This window comes from Electrophorus electricus, chromosome 4, assembly GCF_013358815.1.
Source record: "Electrophorus electricus isolate fEleEle1 chromosome 4, fEleEle1.pri, whole genome shotgun sequence".
In the NCBI taxonomy this organism is placed as follows: domain Eukaryota; kingdom Metazoa; phylum Chordata; class Actinopteri; order Gymnotiformes; family Gymnotidae; genus Electrophorus; species Electrophorus electricus.
The window spans coordinates 7,291,477-7,299,832 of NC_049538.1; the positions used below are offsets into that span (position 1 = coordinate 7,291,477).

General features: G+C 44.9%; 1 long non-coding RNA gene across 1 annotated transcript; it reads right to left on the bottom strand.

Moving 5' to 3' along the window:
* Positions 1-3,854: 3,854 nt before the first annotated feature.
* Positions 3,855-6,518, bottom strand: LOC118241134. Its single transcript, XR_004775859.1, has 2 exons — positions 6,303-6,518; positions 3,855-5,475 (listed from the first exon to the last, which is right to left on the bottom strand). It is a non-coding gene; the product is annotated as an uncharacterized LOC118241134 (long non-coding RNA).
* Positions 6,519-8,356: the final 1,838 nt, after the last annotated feature.

Genomic DNA, 8,356 nt, shown 5'->3' on the forward strand with positions numbered 1-8,356 from the left:
CGGGAGACGGGCGGAGAGAGGGGACCCTCAGATCTGATTTAACCAGGCAACAGAGGACACCCAATCACGGTAAATATTATTCTTTGTGCTCCGCTGCTAATTAACATGCTTAATTGCAGCTGTCAAAAGGCTCTCCAGTTTGTCATAGGGACATGGAGCGTGTGCGTGCGTGGGGGGGGTTGGGGGGGGGGGGGTGAGTCTAGAGAGGCCTGTGCTAAAGCAACGGTCTGCCTTGCACAGGGGGGGCTTCTTCTAGCCCCAGAGGAGGGACCTCGTAGAGATTCACATTAGAAAAGTGGGGTGACTTTGGAGCTTTTTTCATTTTGACGTTCCCTTACTTTCTTCGTATTAGTTGAGGCATCCCTTTGATGCCATAGTGTATAGTATATCACCGCAAGAACTGAAACCTGAGTTAGGAAACCCACACAAAGTTTGTCTCAGCAATTACCGTATGTTATACAGCATGTAATATTTTATGGTTGAACTAAGGATAACCAAATTTGAGGCAGTAAGGCTTTTGTGTTTGTTTTTTTGCAAACACACAGACAAAAAGTTGTGCGCAAAGCACATTCACATAAAGGCTCATTATATAATCCCCTTACACACACACACACACACACACACACACACACACTCATATACATACACACACGGCAGTTAGGTTGAACTGAGGACACTTGGGTGACTAAAAGGTCACATTTTCACTTTTACACACACACACACACACACACACACACACACACACACACACACACACACACACAAAGGCTTATTATATAACCCCCCCCCCCCCACACACACACACACACACACACACACAAACTCTAGCAGGCAAATGCACACACAGGTTGCAGTGCAGTTGCTCATGCGCTGATGCCCACGAAGGTCAGTCCACCCTGTAATAGATCGTTGTGACCCCTCACCCCAACTCCTCTCCAAAGCCCCTGCAGCATCTCCACCGCCTCTGCCGGTTATGGACTGACCCACCTGCCAGCAGACCTCCACCTGGGGGCCTACGTCCTGGTCTTTCCTTTCACAGTCCTCCTGACACGGGCAGAAGAGGCACCCTGCTGATCCGTCAGAGGCAATGGCAGGTAGTGTCTGTACCACCCCAGCCGGGTCCCCTGAAAGCTAGGCCGCAGGGCATCACCATGACGCGGACAGCCCCACTCCTGCCTTTGGTAGTGCCATGCCTCACAGCCACTTTGGTTACTTTCACTTTTGGACAGCGGTCAAGTAGGCCAGACAGTACGCACGCATAATCTGCACACACATAAATACATACACACACATGCCTGCACACACATATGCACACTCTCTCTCTTTCTCCCTCTCTCACACACCCACGGGATACTCAGTCTAAAACTAGCCCGTATTATTTATCTGCCACCCAGACATTGGGTGAATTTAGTAGTACCGTGCTGAATCTTGCCATGTTGTGCATGCAGGGGGCCATAATGGCTACCTACGTTGTCTTCTCTCTAATTAACGTTAGCGGTATTACTGATAAGGCAACATCACATCATAAATCTCTGCTTACTGCTAGGCAACAGGACATCACAGAAGAAGTTTGCAATTTACATTCAGATAGGTTAAAACATCATAGCCAGGTGTGAAAATTCTATATAAAAATCAATTTTCTCAAAGTGTGTAAACATAAATGATGATTGTGACATTGTAGAGTGAGTGCAGCTTTGAACATTCTCTATGGTAGTTAAGGTCAGTGTAATTCTTTGGGGTTAACTGTGCCCAGATTGGGGACGCCTGCGTCAGCATCACGAGGAGCGTTAAAGGTTAACACAGCATGGCTGCTTAGATCTTTGACCCAACAGCTGGCTTATTTCAAACAAATGACAGCTTAAAATGATTCCATTTTGTGTTATGTCCTGCTATGTTTCATTGATTATTGTTTTCTCTCTCGTTCTCTCTTGCGCACACACACACACACACACACACACACACACACACACACACACACACACACACACGCGCGCGAATTATTTGATAAGCATTTATTGCACCACATAACATATATCTCAGTTTATCACAGTCATTTCTGGTGAATAAGCTTAGACATAGGCACAAGAAAAACATGTACCAAGAAAATAAAGTTTTCTTACTGAGAATATTTTAGTATTTCAATGTATATCAATCAACCAATCAATCAATCAATCTAGCTAGCTATCTGTCCATCCATCCATCCATCCATACATACATACATACAATCATATACATGCATGTATATGGGGACATATTCATGCCCCAAAATGCAGCAAGATTCCATTTAGGCTGTTTTATGAAGTTTTTTCTACACTTCTTGCGACTAATTTTATGAATTGTATCTTCTCTGCCACGTAATAGCGTTCACTTGGAATTGAGGTTGACAGTCTGCTAACCAGCTATCTTAATATTCTGATGACTCTGCAAGCCAGCTAGAAGTTAGAGAAAATGTCTGCTTGCTATGTGGATAGCATTCAGTTCCCTGACCTAATTCTATGAACTAGTAAAGACAATGGCTCATGACTATGTTATCCAATAACCACATCTGATTCAGTACATTCATGTTAATTATTCAGCCATCTATGTGTTTCAGATATCTACGTGTAGCCATCTTTAGAATATAGTGTAGCTGAAACACAGAAAACTGGATTGGTACTAAAAGCTGTTTAAAATTCCATCATAATTCTGTGTCTATACTTGTCCGCCACTATTCCACATACATTTGGACATTTTTGATATGTGGCCCTTGAACAATGTAACTTAAAGCGGTTTGTCCTATAAAATGTAGATTTTAGGAGAAATCATTTGAAAAGAGATGAAACGTGCATATGGCTCTCTGTCTTTGGCTTGATTTCACTCACATACGCCCGCACTGCTGAAGCCTTTAGGTGTGTGCCAGCAGTTTGTGTGTGGGGGGTGGCCACACACACACACACACACACACTGGTCGCAATGGAGCCAAGCATGAGCCACACCTGAACCGCTCGCATGTACACACGCACACACACACACACACACACACACGCACGTACGCGTACACACAGATGACTGTCCGAGATTGGCCCACCACTGTGCTAACTCCCACACACTTGGCTGAAAGGCGAAAAAGACTGAAAGGGTGTGTGAGAAGCAAAAGGTGCTGGGAACGAAATGAGATCCCCTTCTGGTTTAAACCTTTCATACAAACAGCTCTTACTGGCATGTGATACAAGATTATGGACCTTCTTCTTTCAAGTTGGATCACGATCCAATACAAAGGTCAGAAGGTTTTATGAATGGCTCATTTGATGCTTATTGCTAAGTATTTGTGCACTGTGATGGCACTGCGCAAATTGAAAACTTCTTGAAATCAAAATGAAGCTTACCAACCCACAGACACATTACCCAGGCAAATATGTTCACTTACCATAATTTGAGTGGGTGGCAGTACAGCAAATCTCCAGCAACAGACACACATACACCGTTCCTCATAGCAACCATTCAGAAAGAGCCTCTGCACAGTCTGCACACAGTGTGCACCTTTGCTGTTCACATCAAGGCTGTGCGGGTTCACACCCGCGAGAATGTCTGCTTTCTGGCCTTGTGAATCATCTTCATGAGGAATGGTCATTATATGCACATACGTTTGCAAGCACACACACGCACACCCACACACACAGACACACGGGGAGACATGGCAGTGCAGTCTGCCCTTTCTTTCTATCTAGTGTTTTTTTTTAGATTTCTGCATGTTGTGTGTTCAAGCGAAGCCCCTTTGTCCTGCTCTGTTGAAAACAATCATCTCTGCATCGCAACTTCGATTAACCTCCTCCTGCAAAGAGCATCACAGCAGCAGAATTAGCCAAGCCAACCGGTCCAGACTCAGTTTTATTACAGGCGATTTGCAAAATGTGTCATTTGAAGTTAGTCTAGTCAGGTCTGGTCTAACAACAGTAAGGTATAAGGACAGTGGAATAAAACTCACTACTCTAGACACAGTTCAAGACGTTAAAGTGAAGACTGTTCCCTTTCGTTCCTTAGACATTTCAAATCGCATGTGCTTTGCAATTACAGGATGTCAGCAGATTTGTGTATTGGGATTTAAGCAAATTATGGTAACATAAAACCAGCTGTTTCTTGCATGCCCCCAACCAGCAAACCTCTTTATGCTTAACCTTTGCTATCAGAAGTCGGGCAGGCACAAGGATGAAGAGCTGGCAGTTGTATGTGAAAGAAAAAGCAAAGGGGTTGAATGCTGAAAGAAAAGAATGAGTAACAGAAGTGTAATAAGACTACTTTGGTGTAAAGCTGTCATCAGCATTAAAAAACAGAAGAAGAAAAAACAGGACTGCCGGATATAAAGTATAGCCAAGTGACTGGTTGTTATTTCTGGACACGTTAGGTGATGGGAAACATTGGGATTTGTATTGGGATGGTGAGTGAGGCCAGTAAGGTCAAAAAAGAACACAAGTTATTCTTCCGTTTTATATCATATAGAGCATGAATTTGGCTTTCTGAAAAGGAAAATCAAAAAGCCAACTCAATAAAAAATCTAAACGTTACTGTAGTTGTAGAACCTATATAATTTAGAATGTTATACTATGCAACCAAAAACATAACATAGATTATACCCATGTTCTAGAAATAATACAATAGTATGTAGAATATGGTAGTATATTAGAACCAAACACTTTAATAACACTTATAACTCATTTAACTTTTATATTACTTTAGCTACATGCTACAACTCAATTAACAAAATTAACCTTTAAGAAGATATTTTTTCTTAGTAGTTGTTCTTACTTAAATTAACCTAAAAAGTGCAATTGTTCCAGAACTAATAAAACATGTCCAGAAATAGGCTACAAGGTTAAAAGGTTACACACTGTACTATTAGCCTCACAGATTGTCTAATCTGTTTTATCATTAAGAACCAAAATACTTGAGTACACAGCAAAAATAAAAATTAGGAGGTGTCCAATGTCCACAGACCATGGCGCTGTGGAAACCTTCCAGGTTTGTAGGCAAGTATGAATTTCGGCCAATAACATAGGGCTGACTGCTGAAATTTAGCCACACGTTTAAGAACCTTTTTGCAAAGAATAGCCTCAAAAAACTCAACACAGCTGCCTCACAAAACCTGTTCTTGGCCCATTCTAAACTATACTCCTTGTAGGCCAGAATAAGAAGATGCCGTCGCAGACATTTAGGACAGACCTTTGATCATTTTACACCCTACCTGCCTCTGATAATCTCTCTCACTCTCTCTCTCTCTCTCTCCCTCCCTCAATCACTCTCCAGGCTGCTAAACTAATTTGTCAGTGTTAGGTACGCGACGTATTTTGGGTCGCGCTGTGAAGCGAACCGTTGGAGGCGCGTAGACGACGGTGCGTCATTAGACGTGCGGGGGGCGCTGCGTCCTCCCTCCGCGCCGGCGGACGGAGTGACCCGTCGCGGTGACGCCGCTCATGACACGGCCAGGTGGGCAGTGCTTATCTGGAACGGAAAGTAGACCGTTGTGATACAAAACAAAATGTTAATTGTCTTGTGGCTACCAGACAGTGAAAATGACTCTTTAGAACACCCCGAAGGCTTGTTTCCGGACCACAGAATAAACTTCACAAGGTAACACAAGAAGTTCTAAGGGTTAGCATTTTAAATTGTAACACACACACATACACACGCACACGCACACGCACACACACACACACACACACACACACACCCCTAGCTGCGTAGGATATAATTTGAATCTGACAACCACACCCTTGTAGATTCAATTCAGTCCCCTATATTACATCTGACCTCCGTCTGTGATTGTGAAAGTCAATGGGCAAAACATTTTGAAAACAAACCACATACAACATATTCAAATCAGATATTAGCTTGAAAGTTGGTTTAAATAAGGCTGAGATTGGTTTCCCAAACAAATATCAACCAACTGACAATGATAAAACCTTGTGAAGACTTAAACACGATGTATGCTGACATTTTGAAAATCCAGCTGAATTTCATCAGAAATCCTACACAGTTTTCACTTTGAAACACTGCCAAACATCGGCGGTTTAGCGTAGATCCCATCCGTGTTTGGCCTGGACAGTACAAGGGACATGACTGCACTGCAAAGTAGTGTCGGTGGATCTGTGAGACGGTGCTACATACTTATGTCGCATAGCACGAAGACTTAGCACTTAATCTTACAATCAAAAATGGACCAGCTCCCTTTCTCGCGTCGGCTGCAGATCTCAGACCCAGAGCGCCAGTTTAAAATTGCTTTCCTTCCACAATTAGATAACAAGTAATAAACAAATTCCATAGCTTACAGTCCGAATTAGGTAGCCGAATACTCGGAGCTAATTCACAGGCTGCCGGCGCGGTTCCATCCTTGCGACCCGATCGCGCTACCCTCCTCCAAATATTTGCCGTGAACGACTTGTGAAGTGAAGGTCTTTGAAATGTCTAAACTGCGATCCATTCATCGCAGCCTAGCAGCTCGAGCACATCAAAGTCCTGCGAGTCCCTCAGATCTCGTGGGCTCGGTGGTACCGCTCTGCGCGCGGATGTCTGCGCGTTATTGGTATTCGCGACACGTACTTCTAAACTAGCCCGATATGCACGGCTGTTATTTGTAAATATACTTCAAACATCTCCGTGGTAGTTTAGTATATGGGGGGGGTATGGGGTGGAGTAGCAGCAGATTTTATACAAAGTATCTCCATTATGGGATGCCTTCAGAAATAGTCCCAAACAGTTTATATCAGTATTTGCTCCCTGACACATTATTTGGATCTCAGCTTGCTCTGGTTGTTTTCTTCCACCAGCCCACTGTGCCCAGGGCCTGTGGGTAGACAAGGTTGTATTTTCTCTCTCTCTCTCTCTCTCTCTCTCTCTCTCTCTCTCTCTCTCTCTCTCTCTCTCTCTCTCTCTCTCTCTCTCTCTCTCTCATTGAGTTCTAGTCCTCTCTGTTTACTCTGGGTCCATAGGACATTGCCATAATCTCGCGGCCGGTGAAACAAGGTTGATCCTCAGAACAATGCCGTAAGTCCTCGTGTCTCCACGGAAGAGGCTTGGACAGCTCAAGGCAAGCCAGCCTGCCGCCATCTCTCCTACCCGGGCACTCGCCGCGCAAATCCACCCCTTTGATCTGCCATTTGGAAAGAGGAGAGGGAGCCAGCTCAGGAGAGCAGTGCATGTGTGTTAGTTCCGGAAATGACAGTGCTCGCCATGCACCCGGTCCAGTTCAGAGATGGAACCTGCATGTGTGCATCTGTGTGTGTGTGTGTGTGTGTGTGTGTGTGTGTGTGTGTGTGTGCAGTGAAATGCGAGGGGGTAGGAAAGCGTCATGTGCACATCATCCAAGACCAGACATTTTCTTTTCTACTCAACCACATTCCCTCGTGCTGTCGCCTTTCAGGCTGTTAAAACAATTAATGAATAAATGAATGACAATCAGTGGATAAAATGAAAAAGTGCCGACAGGTTAAAAGGTGGAGGAGGGGCAGAGACAGGATTGGAAGAGACTTATTGCAAGAGTGTGGGAGGGAAGGAGAGCGAGCGAGAGAGAGAGAGAGAAAGAGAAACAGAGAGAAAGAGAGAGAGAGATAAAGCTGCTTCATTGCTTTCTTTCAGGTGCCTCTGTCCGCATGATTTCTTCTCTGTGCCATAATCAGCCCCCTTAATGAAATACGTAATTAACATATTATAATTGTGGTAAGGATGGTTTTGACAGAAATCATTTTCCATATCTAATACTATGCTAATTTAATCTGTTCCTCACTCCCCGACATGACCCTTGGTGATTAAGTTTCATGGCAGATTTCTTCCTCTCTCTGCCACTGTGTGTGTGTGTATGTGTGTGTGTGTGTGTGTGTGTGTGTGTGAGTGAGAGAGAGAGAGAGAGTGTGAGAGAGAGAGGGAGAAAGAATGCGGTTTTGTGTGTGTGTGAGCTAGCACGTGTGCGAACCTGTGTGTATCTTTTAAACTGTATGTACCTCACAGGCTTGTGTGTGTGTGTGTGATTTTTCCGGCCCTTGACGGACGGGCGCGGGTGATGCGACGTCTGCGGTGGCCTGTCAGCGTGCACTGCTGGGTCGCGCCGGCCCGAGCAGATGGCCTGGAATGGCAGGAGACGGAGGCGAGGCAACGGGCAATACGTGTGGTCCACGCTCCCATCATCCCAACCCCCAGCCCCCACTCCGCCCTCCCCTGGCTGAGGGGGAGGAGACAGAGAGAGAAACAGGAGTGGGAGAGCAGCGGAGAGGCGGGGTAGAGGGGCAGGGGGGTGGAGGCTAACCAGCGCTAGAGACGCACTTGCACTTTGTCAGAATTTTTCCTCACATTTGACATTCCCCCTCCTCGGTTGTACCGTGTTAATGTC